This window comes from Crocodylus porosus, unplaced genomic scaffold, assembly GCF_001723895.1.
Source record: "Crocodylus porosus isolate Cpor-Errol unplaced genomic scaffold, CroPor_comp1, whole genome shotgun sequence".
In the NCBI taxonomy this organism is placed as follows: domain Eukaryota; kingdom Metazoa; phylum Chordata; order Crocodylia; family Crocodylidae; genus Crocodylus; species Crocodylus porosus.
In genome coordinates, this window is record NW_017728931.1 from 45,163,481 (window position 1) to 45,180,113 (window position 16,633).

Genomic DNA, 16,633 nt, shown 5'->3' on the forward strand with positions numbered 1-16,633 from the left:
GTGCCCCTCACTCCTGACACACAGCCCCCTGCTGGTGCCCCTCACTCCTAACACGTAGCTCCCTACCCCCCAGCCCTGCTGCCCCAAAGAACCCCCCTCACCACCTTCCCCCACCTCCCCTGCCTCCCTACGCTGCTGCAGCCCCAGTGGCCTGCCTCCCTCATATACTGATCCACAGATACACTTACACAAGCACACACACATACTCACTTGCCTGCACGTGCAGAGGCATATGATGCCCCGACCTCCAAACTCCTTCACCTTCTTTCCCCAGCCCCAAGCAGCTCCTTGCTAGGGCAAGCCAGAAAGTTCTAGGAAAGCAGAGGCACAGCAAAATCCCCAACATTTACAGATATTTTAAAAAACTATCCAGAAGGAAATGGCAGGACTCAAAAAGAGAACATGTCCAGGAAAACCCAGATGAATAGTAACCCTACTCTACTGTATAGTGCAAACTCTCTGGATGGAAGAATATTTTCCAGCTCCAGTATACCTCTAAGAAGGAGAGGGAGATAAAACCAGTGAAACACAGGAAACCATGTGATACCCAGATTTTCCAAAGTGACACCAAAATCCATGCAAAATCCCAGTAGTAGATAGAGGGACCATAATATTTGTTCAATAAGATCATCTATTCACTTACTAAAGTCAAGCTGCTGCTACCCGGCAAACCTATTCAACTGCATCCCCATGTATGGGCAACATATTCACTTGTATGGGATTCTCCCTTGAAGCCCATATTCATGTCATAAACAACCTATTGGCTACCTTACTGTGCTCCTGCACAGTTTCAGTAAAATTGAAGGACACAGAAAAAGATAATTTAAAATCATGTAGGCAATTACCTGTACAGCATTCATCTAGCAGTATTTGTGAAAGACAAAATTCATTAAAAAAAAACAATAAATGGAGCAACACTAGACCTTCTATTACAAAGTAAGCCTATTTGCTTTTTAAAAACCCACAACAAACATTTACCAAAGATCTTTCTTATGTAAGTTCTAACAGAAATACAAAAAGCTGAGGCTAACACAGATGTTGATGATATTAGTGTAAGGTGACCATAAGATCAAATGATAAGTAGGACATTATATAGCATTAGGATGAGCACAGGGTTATGAGGTCACAGGAGCGTAGACAGCATTGTAATAGGATTAACCCTATTAGTGTCAATAAGAAGTCCCCATGTGTCAAGCTATTTGTAGCTAATCTGAACTAACTCACTTTGAACTCAAACAACCAGACATTCCAGCCTGCAAAACAGAAGTATTCCAGGGGTCCCAGCTAAATAGTTAGGAAGTGTAATGATGATTCCATGGAACTAATTTCAATGTGAAAAGAAGCATTTGGTGTTACCAAAGCCATGACATCATTTCAATGAAACACACGGGTTTACTACAAAGTTTAACAAAAATCATTTGAAAAAAATATCTTTGTGCAATTTTACTCATCATATTTGTAACATACAACAGAAAACCCCTCTAGACTGCTGACCAAAACCTAAACCAGCAAAGAGACTATACCAGATGTATTCTTCTAGGCCCAGTGCATGGTGAGACAGTACTTTACATTGCCCCAGTGAGTAATCACGCATGCAATGTAGACATCAATAACGCTCATACTTAGCTGACAAATACTAAAATCTGGTCTTTCAACTTTGATCTCAGGAGACCTTAATAACAAAGGATGCTTTCTGTTCTTTTTTGGTTTTAAACAGTAACACCTATAAAGCACTTAAAGAAGAAAACGCAAGTTTATTTTTATACTGCAGTGGATAGGGTGTAGGACTAGTACTAAAAAGCAAGTTTCCCCTTTAAAACATCTCATTCTTGTACACTACACAGATGCATTCTTAACTGATGTAGATCACAGACTAATCTTTAAAGTTTTTGAAAAACCATGCAGTAACATAAAACCTACTGCATCACAGACACATTGATAAGAGTGGGTTGGTGCTAGAATTAAAACTTTGAAAAAGTATGTGCACTCCACTTCCATTTAAATAGAAGCATCTTTGAGCGGCGCCTCAGAGAACTGCTTTTATTCAAACTGATTTATCAAACATATAATAAATATTCTACAGAGACACCTGACATCAGGTTTGACCTCAGTGGAGTATTTCTTGTGCCAGTTATAGCCTCCAAAAATACTGAGAGCTTAATGAAGCTGCAAACAAACACAGTAATATTAGTGCTTCATTATATTTAACTTAAGATGCAATTATTGTGTATATGAAAAAAAAGATAGAAATAAAATTAAATTCAATGAGCCTAGTGTACATAATGTAATCAAAACAAACAAATCAAAACACCTAAGGCACTCTCAGTGTACTGTTCTGAGGGGAGTCACTAGATGGCGCATTCACACATAATTTTCCTAGCATGAAAGCACTATTTAGCTTGTGAAGAGACCTCATATTATTGTTTGATTTCTGGTGTACTTTCTTTTGAAGGGAGCTGTTGCAAGCAGCTGGAAATTGTGGTTTCAAATGTTAATCTAACCAGTCAACTGTTGAGGCAAACTTGCTCCCTTGGTACCAGCCCTGGTATTTTGGCTGGATTCCTGAAAGAGAGGATGACCTGAACGTTGTACAGCTTTCTCAGTTGAAAGAAACTAGAACAAGTTACGCTAGAAAATACCCAGATTCTGCATCGTTTTCTCCTCCAGTAAGAACTCCATCTGCAAGACCTTGAAATCTGCTCCCCCGTGACAGATGGATGACAATGCGGTATTTCCCAAGATATACTGTAACAATGGTATCATTCACAGATTCAGCATAGGACAGATACTAGACAAAACAGGGGTCATAGAAAAAGTCTAATATGTGTTTACTGTGTCTCAGCAAATAAGACTGAGAAAGCAGAAACAAGAATTGTTCAAGAAGCATTAGGATATTATACTGGGAAAATATATTAATATTTTCCTTTCTTTGTATGTTTCCATATGTTGGTAAATACATACGGAATACACACAATGGCATTTTAAACATTAGCGTTTACTTGTAAGCACTGTAAAAACCTTACTTAATCTCCCATTTAAACCAATTTATTTCATATAATCTCTGTAAGATGTGTATTAACTAAGCACGGGAGCAATTCAATTCAGTTCTTCTTAGGGTAAGAAGTGTTTTAACCTAGCAATAGAACACACAACATATTCTATCCAACTGGATGAGTCCATCAGCTCAACAAAGTGACTACCAAAGACTGTGCTATGATTAAGGAGGGGTGGACAAATCAGCAAACTCTGCATTTCAGGCCTCCACCAGAAAAGTCTGAATTGCTCTATTCCCATCATTTATGGCAATTCATAGCAGTATGCATGTTTTTCCCCCAAAAGCCAAAAAGCACCCAATTCTACAGATGAAAGATGCAGAAGCTCTTCTGTCCTGACATGTAGGAACTGAGGACTTAGAGCTTTGCCCTAAAGAAAGCTTTGTGCTCATATTGCTGATCACATAAAAAAGTACTGGCATAAAACTAAATTAGCTATACACAGGCAAAAGGAAATCCCAGAAATGTAACTGTTTCAATGCCTGACTTTTTGTTCAATAACAATTTTATTTCAACACACGTTTTTTTTATTTTTATTGATCTGATTTCTGTTAAAGCAAACACAGCTACTGCCCATCTTAAAAGCTATATCACAATGGTCATGTCACTTCAAACAAACTTCAAAAAAGCAGAAAGCTAAGCATCAAGGTTTAGAATATGTTTGTGGTGTTACTGATGTCTCCTGGAAAACTTTGGGGGGAAAATCCTGTTTAGAATCAACATTTAATGTAAATGTTCCTAGGTTTCCCACTTTATTTGAAAAAATATATTTTTGCACATAAAGGATTCTTCTGTTTATACAGCTCATATCTCAGTTGAAGTTCTGATCTTCACCTACCTACAGAGAAACTCATTCTAATGGCAGAGAGAAAGGATTTTTTTAAGGCTCCACTATTTATTTGGCCATCCTAAACTTAATGGAAAACGCAAAACTGACCAGTTTGCCATGTAAATACATCAAAGCTCTGTGTGAACCATGAAATGCAGACTTTCTGCCAGGTTTTTGCTTGCTGTGCCTGCACAGAGAAAAGCCTGAGCAATGTGAATGTCACCACGTTATTGCTCTTCCAGAGGTACGTTTCAGAATAGAATAGCGAGTGGGGGGTCAGGCAGTGACAATGTTCTTGGCTGGAGCTAAATGGTCTGCTCATTGGTTCTCATGGCCTGAGCTGGAAGACCAGGCCTCTGAGAGCATGAGGAAAAGAACTTGGGAGGAAAGGGACTAAGTAGTCACAAGGAAGAGAGTAATCTTTTGTTGACAGATGAATTACAGGCAGTCCTCCCACTTACGACACAATTGGTTCCTGAAAACCGCGTCTTAAGTTAAAATGTAACTCAGAACCAATTTTCTTATAAGAAACTATTTTATAAATGGGGAATCTGTTCCTGAACCAAGGCCCAATACCCTATTTTCACCAAAAATACACCAGAATTTTGTACTCGATCAATTATAGATGAGTAATATAGCTACATTAATGTATTTATATTGTAAATAGCAATCATATTGATTTGGAAGGACTTCTTTGAGGTGACTTTGCTGTACTTTTTGAAAGGTTCTTGGCTGGAGTCTTCTCAGGAGTCTTGGCTGCAGGTTTTTCTGGTATTGCCTGCTTTCTTAAAGAAAGTGTCCAAGGAAGTTTGGACAGACGTTCTCCAAGGAGATGAGCGACACAGAGAACTTGTTCGCTGGTGTGGTGTTGCATTGGATCAAGCGTTCTAAAGTCAAAACTGACGTCATAAAGTCAAAACAGGGTGTCAATTTATAAATGTTGTAAGTGCAAAACATTGCAACTCAAAACGCTGTAAGTCGAGAACTGCCTGTACATGTATTTTCTTGCATACCACACCCCAAATAATTTGTTCCCCTTGTTTTTTCAGAAGGCAGAGTGAAGAAAAAAAATGTCAGTCATGGCCACAAAGAGCAGGGACAGGGATTAGTTTACTACTCACCCTCCCTTTCCTTCTCAGGCAAAAGCAACAGTTTTAACCCTTTCACAGCTGAATTGTCACCAACCCTTGGCTGAAACAGTAGCTGCTGCTGAAGTTTGGACTCCATGATTCTGTGATTTTGGAAAGAGTGAATAAACAGCCTGCAGGGCTGAGAAATAGGAGGAAAGAGACCAGAAGTAGCTAGCAGACAGCAAAATTGCTGAACAGAGGACAGCTTGATTAATGGACCATGGAGACCATTAGAGAAGAAGAGTGGGTTGTTGTTCACACTTGTGAAGTAAAGAACAAGTAGCAGAAATTGGATATTATAATGAGCCATAAAGTCCACTGACTTTCTCAGAGCTGCCCAAGTAGAAATTCCACTGTTGCTGCCAGGCAATTCGTTTTAAACTTTGGGTGAAACAGGAATCAAAGTAGGGTGCAACTGCATTACTGCACCCCATACATCTCCCCCTGTTGGACTCTACTCTCTCCATGCAGCTGCTGAAGGGGAGAGAAGGAAAAGAAGCAGTAACTGTCTTATAGTATCTCCATCCTTCTATTCTGGCAGAAAACCAGTTTCGCTGCTTAAAACTAATATCTCAGTTTTGGAAGGCTAATTCTGGGGGGAAAGCATATTTGTGGTATGTGAACAAAGATGGAACCAGCTGAGAGATAATTATCAGTTATCCATCACCACTGATAATCTAGTGTGCAAGGAAGGCATTCTGCATCAGCTATCCAAAATAAGCAATGTTGTTTACAAGCAAACTCAAGAATTTAAAAGATTGAAACTTTTCCTATTTGCCCTCGACCCATATCTACATTCTCCAAGAAAGGAGACAGGCATACCCACTCTCCTCATTTCTTGAATATTCCCTGTCCCAGCCTCATTTCTCTATGAATTAGCTCCCCTCTTTCAGGTTTCTGTAACCACATCTGATATACTTTAGGATAAGAGTTCAAGTTCCCCTAGCCAAGTATAAAATGTAGTAGCCAACAGTAGCAAACTCTAAACATGGAACTATTTAAGCCAAATGGCAAAAGGCAAAATGTTTTACGCGCTTGGTAACATTGTTTTGTTTTTGTTTGTTTGTTTGTTTGTTTGTTTTGGGGGGTTTGGGGGGGTTTTTTGTTGGGTTTTTTTGTTTTTTTGTTTTTTTTTACACATTATGCAATATTCCAGTCGATCATAAAAGAATAGCTACATTAGCATTTCAAAACTGTATTAGCAGTTGATCAAATTAAAGTCTGAATCTTTTGTCATTGGAACTTAATGAGGGATTTAGAAAGGAGCTTAAAGGTTGTGAATTTCTTATTCCCTTAGTCTCCATTAAAAATTCGAAACTCAATTTCTATTTTCCTTAATATTATTACATGAGAAGGAATAGAGTCCAGCTCACATGTCCATAGATGCAATGCAATGAAGTAAAATGTGTGTGTGTGTGTTGGGGGGGGTGTTGTTTTTGTTTTATTTAACCAGAGTATAATCTAAACTCAGCCAACAAGCTAATAGGTTAGGTATGGTAATGTCTTACAATGTCACCTTTCAGAAGAGAACCACACTTCCTAGAGATCTTGGTTTGCAAACCTTTTCATCATGACTAGGGACAGGAAAATCTGTCAGGGTACATCTTAAAGAGAGTTTCAGACTTAAGTACAACTTTTGGCTTGCAGTCAGGCAGTTTTAAAGGATGGCAAGAAGCCACTTAATGAAAGGGACTGGGGGAGGGCTAGTGAGTCTGTGGGGGAGGTTGATAAGTCGGGCGCAGGGGGATGTGACAAGGCATAAAGGTCTCCAAAAAAGAGGCAGATATTTCTGGAATGCAAAAAAAATGGAATTTGAATTGGTCTAAACATTCACTGAAAATAATACTTGTGAATCAATCTTTTTTGAATTCATTATTCACTAGGATAGTTTGCATCACTTACATGAACACATATACACCTATGTGGCATTTAGAGTTTACACTGTTTTTGTGATTACATTCCATCTGTGATGTACGACTATCAGAACTTATGTGATATTGTTCCTTGGGTATTTTTGGTTTTGGTTTGGGAGAGTTTTTTGGGTTGTTTTTTTTTTAAGCAGAAGAGTAATGAACAAGCAAATTCACCTTTTTTATATGAATAACTGCTGATCCTAAAATGTGGGGAAACTTTTCAGATTTGCAGAAATTTTCACAAATGCAAATTATCAGAGTGCTCCTGGGTAAACACAGTAGAACTCCCCAGAGATAGGTCAAACTTAACAATTTACCGGTAAAAATTATCACTGATTTTTTATACTGTTTAAACAAATAAAACCTGAATCTACAAGAGGGTTTCCTTCCTGCACTGTTATTTTAAAATGAATGTTTTTGGTTCATTGTGTTGTGGGAGTGGGGGTGAGGCGAACACTAACAATACAAAGTGAAAACTTAGTGATGGTTCTCAGCCAAGATCCTCACCACCACATTTCAGCTTGGAAGCCATGTTTCCAGAGGAAATGGGCCTCGATTATAACGTTTATATGTACATAAAAACGTTCCCAAAATCAGAGATTTGGGAACGTTTTGATTTGGATCAACCTCTTATCTTTTGTAACCAAGGGAAATAACAACTGGTGTGACCAGCACAAGAGTGGCAATTCTGAGCATAGGAGTAGAAGAATAGAACTGCAAGTACCTATATTGCATATTCATATGTTCTTTCCCTAAGAACAGTCATATAAGGAGGAGACAAAAGACTGTTCTCATCTGAACAGCTGCGATCTACTATACTTAATTAAAATTTAATTTGCAAACAGTTCAAACTAATCTGTTGGGTTTTTTTTCTCCAAAGCACGGAAGCAGCCCAGAAACTCTCCTATTGGCAACTTTCACCTTCCTCCTCATTTTTAGCTTGTCCAGACAACGTAAAATCCAGAAAGCATACAAGTTGCAAGTGCAGCATATTCAAATTAATCTTACCCTCCGTTCCTAAACTCTTCTGGAAAAAAACACTAACTCATTTCAGGTTTGAGTATTCTGAATCTAAAATAGCTCTTATCTTAACTTGCCTATGTGAGATTTACAAATGCAAAAAGAACAAATAGGGAGTAATTTAAATTTTAATTTAAAAACCCTCCATTTTCTTATCCCTTATCAAACTGCCAGCATTTTTCCTGCTAACAATGAGCTGAGTGTCATTGGCATAGCACAGCCCCCTACCACAAACCAAGTAATCTCTTTCATCTAAAACCCTGATCCCTTTAATAAACAAAATACGAAAAGGCAGTCAAAATTACGCTCTGGCTTTATGAAAGAAGCAGGGAAATCCTCAGAGTACAATCCCCTACTTGTTATTTTCACAGACCATGTGACCCAAAGTCATTCTGAAGGATAAAAAGACAGAGGCTGCCACCAGATCTCTGCCATGATTTTTCCACAGTTCCCAGCCTTAGCCCATCTGTTATTCAGAGGCCACATGAATGGCATGTGTCAAGAGAGTCATCGCTGTGCAAACTGCCCAAAGAAATCAACCAGCCAACTTCCTTTTGCTTCCATGGCTTCAGCAATTGTTGCTGAGCAGGCCACCATATGGCGAATAATTAGTTTTTCGACCCCACTCCAGAAAAATGTTCGCTCCATTGCCAGGCATTAGCAATATGTGTGTTAATGAACAGCAGATGATGAATGCCTATACATTAACAAAAGTTTGGATTTTGCAGCAGCAGGCTGTATCCATTTCAAGAATCTCAAAATTCTTATAGCATGGTGTGTCATCTGAACAGTACAAACAGACTGAACTTTACTATTTTTTAACATTAAAACAACCTATTTCTAATAAACTAACATCTACCTTTAATCTCACCCTCTCCCTTTCATAAAATGATGAATTCAGTCCACGTAAGAGATTGGCAATTTAGAGCTCTGAAACAGACGTCTTCTGTTCTTGTGCAAGTGAGGAGCATTGTGCAAATAGCCAGAATGCAGGTTGCACCACACTTCTCTTTGTCTGAGCGCTTGATTTATATGAATTTATATTGAATATCTCTAGTGTGCAGTCTCCTTGAAGATTGGGTCCGGGGCCTCTGAGTAAACACTCATCTCCTAGGATCACCAATGATAAACTATATGTAATGGTTCCATCAAATGGATTTAAAAGTTCATTTTTCTTGCTGAAGGAACTTTTTCTAGCCACCTAATTAAAACAAAAATCTTACCTAAACTTTCCAATATAAGGCTCTACCCTGGTATTATACAAAATCTGAACTGTAGCTCCTATAAGCATGGTGATATCAGGCAGCTGTCAGTCATTAAGCTTCCTGGATGCACAGGGAAGGACATTTTAAAGTTACATATTTAAATATATAAAACTGTAGCAAATATATGCAGCTAGAACAGGGGTATTATATGTAGCACATACATGCACAATCAGCATGTACCACTATTATAACAGATACAGTATTACTGAGGAAGTATAGTCTGGTAGGCAGGAGATGGGACAAGGAGCTAAGAGTCTTCACTCTTTTTCATTAAGACTCTGTGGTGATAGGCCTGGTACAAAATCTTAAGAAAAATGGACTCACAAGGGTTTTGGCTCTGATGCAGACTCTCTGCACATCCCTGGGCAAGGCACTCTGTCTAGGCCACCTCCAGAATACTAGGGAGCATGCAGGGTAGCACACCATGCCCATTCTGCCCACACTAAACTTGGAAACAGATTCAGTGTAGCTCTCCTTAGAGAAGAGGTATCAAACATGTGGCCCATGCCCCAGATTTGGTCCATAAAGTCCCCTAATTCTAGTCCCAGGTGCTGCACTGGACTGGCTCCATACACAGTATCCACACTGCCCTCTCCACAGTGCTCACTGGGGTTGGGTCCCAGGTTGCACCACTCATGGCCCTTACTAGGGCTACTTCTGGGCTGTATACCCGTGAGGTTCACTGAGGCCAGGTTGCAGACTGCTACCTGCAGGGTTTACTGAGGCTAGTTCTGGGCTACAATGAGTTTAGTCCACAGTGAGTCTGCATATGAAGTAGATTCATCTGGCTCACAGGACCAGAATAGTTTGATACCCCTGCCTGAGATCACCTAAACCTCGCTCCTGCCTAGGTGTCACTGCCATCCAGACTTGTGCTGGGGAGGTGACTAAACCCCACTTATCCTGGACAGGCTTAATCTGTCATATATGCTCCAAGGTCATCTAACTCACACAAACAGCACCGAAAAGTATGATGTTCACCTTTTGCATAATAGCCCTCTGGTTAGACCACCTGGGCTACAGCCTAAGGAGATTCAAACCTATATCTTCCACTCCTGAGTAGAGGACCCTAAATCACTACATTAGATGCTTGGCCTCAGAAAAGTTGCCAGTCTTGAGAAGGCTGAGTGAACAGAGCACCTAATATCCAGCTTAATTTAGGGGCCAAAGCTTTGGAGGGGGGCAGGATTTCCAGGCACTTCCAGGCTCTCTAATAATAATCCTTTGGAAATGTTTACCTCTCCCTATTCCCTGTACAGAGCCTGGGTGCCTAACTATCTATCTGAAACACCCTCTGAGGTCCATGCACCTCATCTGTAGGCATTGCAATGCTTAAATGAAAGCACCTGTGTCCAGTCTGAATTTGGCCTTTAAGCTGTCTCTGCAGTAGTTTCCCCTCTGTAAAATGGTGATAATGGTAATTATCCACCTTTTTTAACTACTCGGGCAGGTATGTGAATAAGGCTGAGACAAGCCAAGATGCTTACTGCAACACAAGTCAGCAAGATGGCTAATGATGTATTTAGCCTAACCTTGAAATCCTCCATTCTAAGACATATTAATGAGGGTTTTTAAAAATGACAAAAGACCAGCATTTTCCTCCTCATATTCAAATCTTTGAAAATATTTTATGTTGAAACAAACTATTATTTCTCAGCAGCTTTGGCTAGTATTCAGCTGCAGGACTGCTTAACAAGTCAGTAACAGGCCTTTCAGTTTACTTAGATGTTCCTTTAAATACAGACTATGATAACTAAACAACACTTCTGGAACAGTGGAGAAATTCACTAATATTGACTATGGTAGAAACAATATTTCAAGTGAGTTTCTTGCCTTTTACAGGTAAAAAAAAATACTGCTTCCAAAGACCGTGCCAGCTTTTGAAGGCCAGAATGAATATTTATAAGAAAATGTCACCAGAGAATAAGACGACAGTTCTGCTGTATGAAGTTCCACCGCTGCTTTCAGGCCTCGTCATCCCATCATGAAAAGGACATGGCAAAATTAGAAAGGTTTCATGGAAGGACAGAAAGATTACGGCCATGGAAAAACTCTTATAGTAGAGAGATTGAAATGATTGGTGCTGTTTACTTTAGAAAGGAAACAAAAAGAAGGGGCATGATATAAGTATATAAAATGATGGACGATCTCAATCTAGTGTGAGAACTCCTGTTCTGCATTTCATAAATGCAGAACAGGGGACACTGAACTGCAGCTGCAAAATTGCTTCAGTTGCTATATTGCAAATAAAGGATTTTTATTTTCTTAACTTAACTATAAACTCACTTGAGGTTTGGACAATCACCCTGGATTCTTTTCATGTTGCACACCCCTATTGGGGCTGAACATGATGATCTTCCAAGGTCCCTTCCAGTTTTACAATCTATGAATCTACTAGTAATAGTGGTCTGTAGGGAAAACTCAGTAGTTTCAGTCACACCTGTGGAACCCCAGTGTTTTCAGAAGATGACTTCAGTGGTATCTATACACTTCTATAAACCATCAGAGGGTCTGTTGGCATGAGGATACAATGAAAAGGCAAGGTGTTTGTAGAAATGTAACAAAGTGTAACCCAAGGCCTAATTCAGCCTGCAGAACTTTCAAGTAACCTGAGCCGATCAGGCTGACTGACAGGCAAGGTGAGTATGTGAAGTTGGTAGTCAGAAGAGAAGGTATCTTCTCATTTGCACTGTGATTTCAGGTGTGGAAAGCAGTGCAACACAATGAACATGGAATTCAAAATGCCATTTCAACTGCATCACTTTTCAAAGTAAAACCAGACTTCAAAAAAGTTCCAAAGACTATAAATGTCCTTCTGGAAAAATGAAAGCCAGAATGGGGAACTAAATAGTGTAATTAGTTTTAGAGATAGAAATGTATCAATTGTGATTTTGAAAAAAAGCAAGTAAGTGCCCGGAATAAAACACAAATCGAAAGCATACTTGTCAATGATTTTCTTGCCAGCAGATTTATAGTAAAATTACAAACATTCATGTAAAATAAAAGATCTAGGAGCCACAAAGGCACAAAATTATAGTCCAGTTTAATAGTTTGCTTTTTTTTAAAAAAAAAGGTCAAAGTAATGAAATTAAGATGTTCCTAAACCCTGCATTGAAAATCCATGAACATCTTTTTCAGCTAGACAGTGAAAAAAAAGTTTTTTTTCCATTTCAGAAAGAATATCTTTAAAAGTCATTATGTACTTGAATGATCTTAAAAAGAAGCAAACAGACAGCCAAGGAAAATTCCTGACATGCATTTTAATGGCATTTGTGAAGTAGCAGTTATAGTAGTGTTCCAAGAGGAACAAGAAGAATGTATTCATTTATTGTATATATTTGTTGATTATTCATGTAATGGTAGAACTACTATGGTATGCCATACTAAGTAAAGAAAGTGTCTCTTTAAAAAAAATGTGAAATGCTGAAAACATTTTAGCTAAATAAGAGTCTTCGAATCAATGAGGACTACTATCTTAACCCAGTTGAATCAATTTTTTTTCCAAAGTAGTCCTCACTGGCAACTTGCCTGGAGCTTAAGGGCTGAAGCTGATTTGCATGTAATAGAGGAAACAACGGCTTCCCTCATATTTAATATAGAAGTGTTGCTATCTCCAAAAGAGATACAGTATAATATACTGAAAATTGCACATACAGCATGCCACATACAATTCCTTATTACAGATTTAGGGAAGCCAAACACAGCATTGTCAGAGCCCATGATACCTATCTAGTTATGTCTACCTTTGCCCTTCTGCTCCAATGACCTCATTTCAAAAGCAGGTATACAACATAAGCTAAAATTAAAATAGAAGCAACCCTTTTCAGGAATAACATTTAAGCCCAGCCTTAATTCCCCTTGAAATGCTTTCCTAAAAAGAGATGGATTTAAGCACATGCTTCTCTGAATCAGGGCATAAATAGCCTCCTCCTTCTGAGTTGTTCCCAATGGGCTCTGACTACATTATAAAAATGACCAAATGACCACAGCATCCCATAAATGGAGTATCTGCAGGGGGCTAGGCAGGACCAAGCGCATCAACAAAGTTGGATATTGGATGCTTGCACAGGTCAATTCAGATCCACTCTTAAAACTACATTTCTGGTATTGTTGTATTTTTAAAATCACTTTGATATTTATATTATTTGGATGAAATAACTGCTAATGTACTTTTCAGAACTGCCAGATGACAACATTATTGTAGTTCCTTAATTGCTTAAATCAATTACTTAATTGCTATAGTTAGTATAGCTGTATTTTTCAGAGAAAGAACATAATGCATTAGACTTTTATTATGCTTGCCATTCATGCAATGTTGAGTTGGGCCTTTAAAAATATGCCACATTTTATTAACTAATTCGGAAATAACATACAAAACCATACATCAAGCTAAATATTACATGCATAAACACAGTTGAAAAATGTAAAGGAGCAAGCCTAAGATTAGCATCTCAGTAATAAACAAAATTGAAATTATTGGTCAATTTGTTTTACTGTCAGCATAATCTTGCTCCCTCCCTTTCAGGAATTCAACTTGCTCTTTATTCCTGTTACACGCATCATCTCTGAACAAAGTGACAGTGAAATCAATCTTCCCATTTTTTTGCTGGTATTTGCAATTTGGGTATCCAATACTTAATTTTGCAGTGGATGTTATCACTGCTTCAGTAAAAGAGTTGATTTCCAGTACAGTGCAAATGTCCAACTTGCAACAGGTCTTATTCAGAGTGTAAAACCTTTCCTGCCTAAATGGACTCTCATCTCATCTCTAACTCTGGTGAAGTACTTCAGCACCTCTCTCCTCTTTTTATACCCTCAATTTAGACACGTCTACCAGGTAGCATATCCCACCTAGCTTTGAGAAAAGTCAAATGATATTTTGAGGGATAGCTTAGTAAGTCTTCCCTCAGGCATTTCATATGTTTTTGGAATAAAACTATGGGACAAATCAATCTTGTGTGGTGAACAAAAAAAGTTACTCATATTGGGAGCACTGAGAACAGTACCACAACTGCTAATATAAAGGACACTCTATGGGTCCCCCAAGGTTGATATTAAACACTGGAATTATATTAAACAATGGTAAACAACATGAGGGCATGAGACAATTAAAAATTGTAACAACAACTACTGATCACAGGGATCTTTTTGATCTGACAAGGTTCTTATCTCCCAGGGGCCACACACTGCTCTGAAGAACCAGTGGTTTCTGGCTATGAATTACTATATTTTCCACATTGGTATGCTCAAACATTAAGATTTATCCGCACTGAGGAGATATGGTCCCCTTTGACCATTGTATTTTTCACTCAATGGACTGGACAGAATTTAGAACTTCCTCAACTCTTAATTAGTTTCCTCCCTGTTTTTAACCCTTACCAGATTCCCATGACTCCCTTTTCAGGTAGAGTTGGGCTGAGTTGTCCAGAACTTCTCTTACTGGCCATCTTAAATATGAGCTGTTCCCATATTTTTTTTTCCAACTAAGCCTGAAGTCCAGGAATCTTTCTCCCCCAGTGCAGGGGTCCCTGACTTCTCCCTTCTGCTAACAAAAAAATGGCTTCCTAGAGTTTTAGCCTAAAATCAATTTAACCCATTTTATTCTAAAGCCAAGGGTATCAGAAAGTTACTCTTTTTTTTTAAAGAAAGTTGAGATTCTCTTCTTATCACCTGCCTCCAGTCACTGGAGCTTTAAATTAAACATGAACTACTGCTAAGCACTTAATAAAATTTGAAGAGTGGCAGCATTGTAACCCTCGAAGAAACAGGTAGTTTTAGGGTTGGAGTATTGTTGTAGCTGTGATATTCCAGGAGACGTAGGAAAGGAAAGGTTTTTTTGAGATATCTTATTATAACAGCTGTATGCTTGGGCATTCATACTCCCCAAATTATACACCTGGTCCCATAAAAGATATAATAAAAAACTGCATACTTTGCATACATTTCCTGAACTATCATGACTACAACACTGCTCCAACCTCACTACCATATTAAGAATACAAAAATTCACTGTTTTTACCATGGAAAATCCACACCATGAACTGAAGAAGGGTGATTTGTGCCCAAAAGCTTGTCCAACTTCTCCCCCAACTTATGCAGCTAGTCCAATAAAAGAAACCAGAAAAAAAACTTGCCCTTCTTATAGAAATACACCAGTCAATATACTTGTTCCACACAGAGTATCAGTCAGTGTGTGCATCTACACGAGACCCTTACTGCAGTTGACTAATTAGCTCTGCAGTAAAATCTACACATGCGGTGCCATTAGGCTGAAGTAAACTAATTAACTCTGCCATAGGATAGTACTTCCCAACACAAGTACTGTTCTACAGCGAGTTACTTACTCCACCGCAACACATATGTAGATAGTGAGGGCTGGTTGGCGCATGAGGGTGCTACAGTGCAGGGCAGCCTGCTGGCTAGTCTCACACGGTAGTCCTCATACCCCAGTCAGCCTCTCTGCAGCACGCTGAGCCAGGAAGAAGCAGCCCTGGTCTGGCAAGCTGACCCCCCTGGACTCCCTGCCAGCTGGGGCTGCGTCACCCTGGCTCAACATGCATCTAAATGCTGCACCCAGGAGCAATAAACTCTGGCACAAAGTGCAGCAGTTTATTGCATCAAATTAATTTCACATGTAGACATCCCCAGTGACTAGTAACCTCTAGGTGCATCTACACATGCCATTAAGGCAATGTGATAAACTCTGGTGTAGTCCATACCGGAGTTTATCACAGAGCCCTAATGGCATGCATAGACGCTCAAACTGCCGTGGTCCAGGGCGTACATGCAGACACTGTGCCCAGGGCTGCAACAGTTTGAGTTGGGGCAGAGTTAGCCCCAGGCTAGCAGGGTACTTTGGGGGCCAGCCCTGGGCTCTGGTTGCTGGCATCGGGCAGCAGATGGGCTGGCTGGGGCAGGAGGGTGCTGAAGTGCGGGACTAGGTGGCAAGCAGCCCCTGCACTTTTGTCCCTTCATACCCCAGCCAGCCCAAGTGACCATCTACACATGCACTTAGATGCAATAAGTGAATGCAGTGTAAGATAGTACTGTCCATTACAGTACTATCTTAGGGCACACTTAATTAATCTACTGCACCTTATTACCAGCACACGTGTAGATGGTGATGCTTTAGTGTGAAGCTAATTAGTCAACTCCACAGTAAAGCACATGTGTAGATGTACCCTCTAGCTATCGTGTTATGCTACAAGAGCTCAAGCCACTGGATTCACACTTCACTTAGGTCACTGTTTATGGTATCATGTGGCCAAAGTCTAGCCTGCCCTGGTTTTCTTTTCCTAGTTTTTCTCCAATCCAGAGCTTGTGCCTGCAGCCTGTGCAGACACTAAACCAAATGAGCATTTTTATCCCCTAATGACAACAGATGGTGGAGGTTGTCCATTCTTTTGCTTAATACTTTACTATT

The 16,633-nt window shown here is 39.4% G+C and overlaps 1 protein-coding gene and 1 long non-coding RNA gene across 3 annotated transcripts in view; both read right to left on the minus strand.

The window, feature by feature from the left end:
* Nucleotides 1–142, minus strand: part of LOC109316564 — an 8,783-nt gene extending 8,641 nt beyond the window's left edge. Inside the window, exon 1 of the long non-coding RNA XR_002102871.1 lies at nt 132–142. This is a non-coding gene — a long non-coding RNA (uncharacterized LOC109316564). The remainder of the gene's footprint in view (nt 1–131) is intronic.
* Nucleotides 1–16,633, minus strand: part of LOC109316563 — a 177,891-nt gene that overhangs the window by 85,970 nt on the left and 75,288 nt on the right. The window lies entirely within an intron of this gene.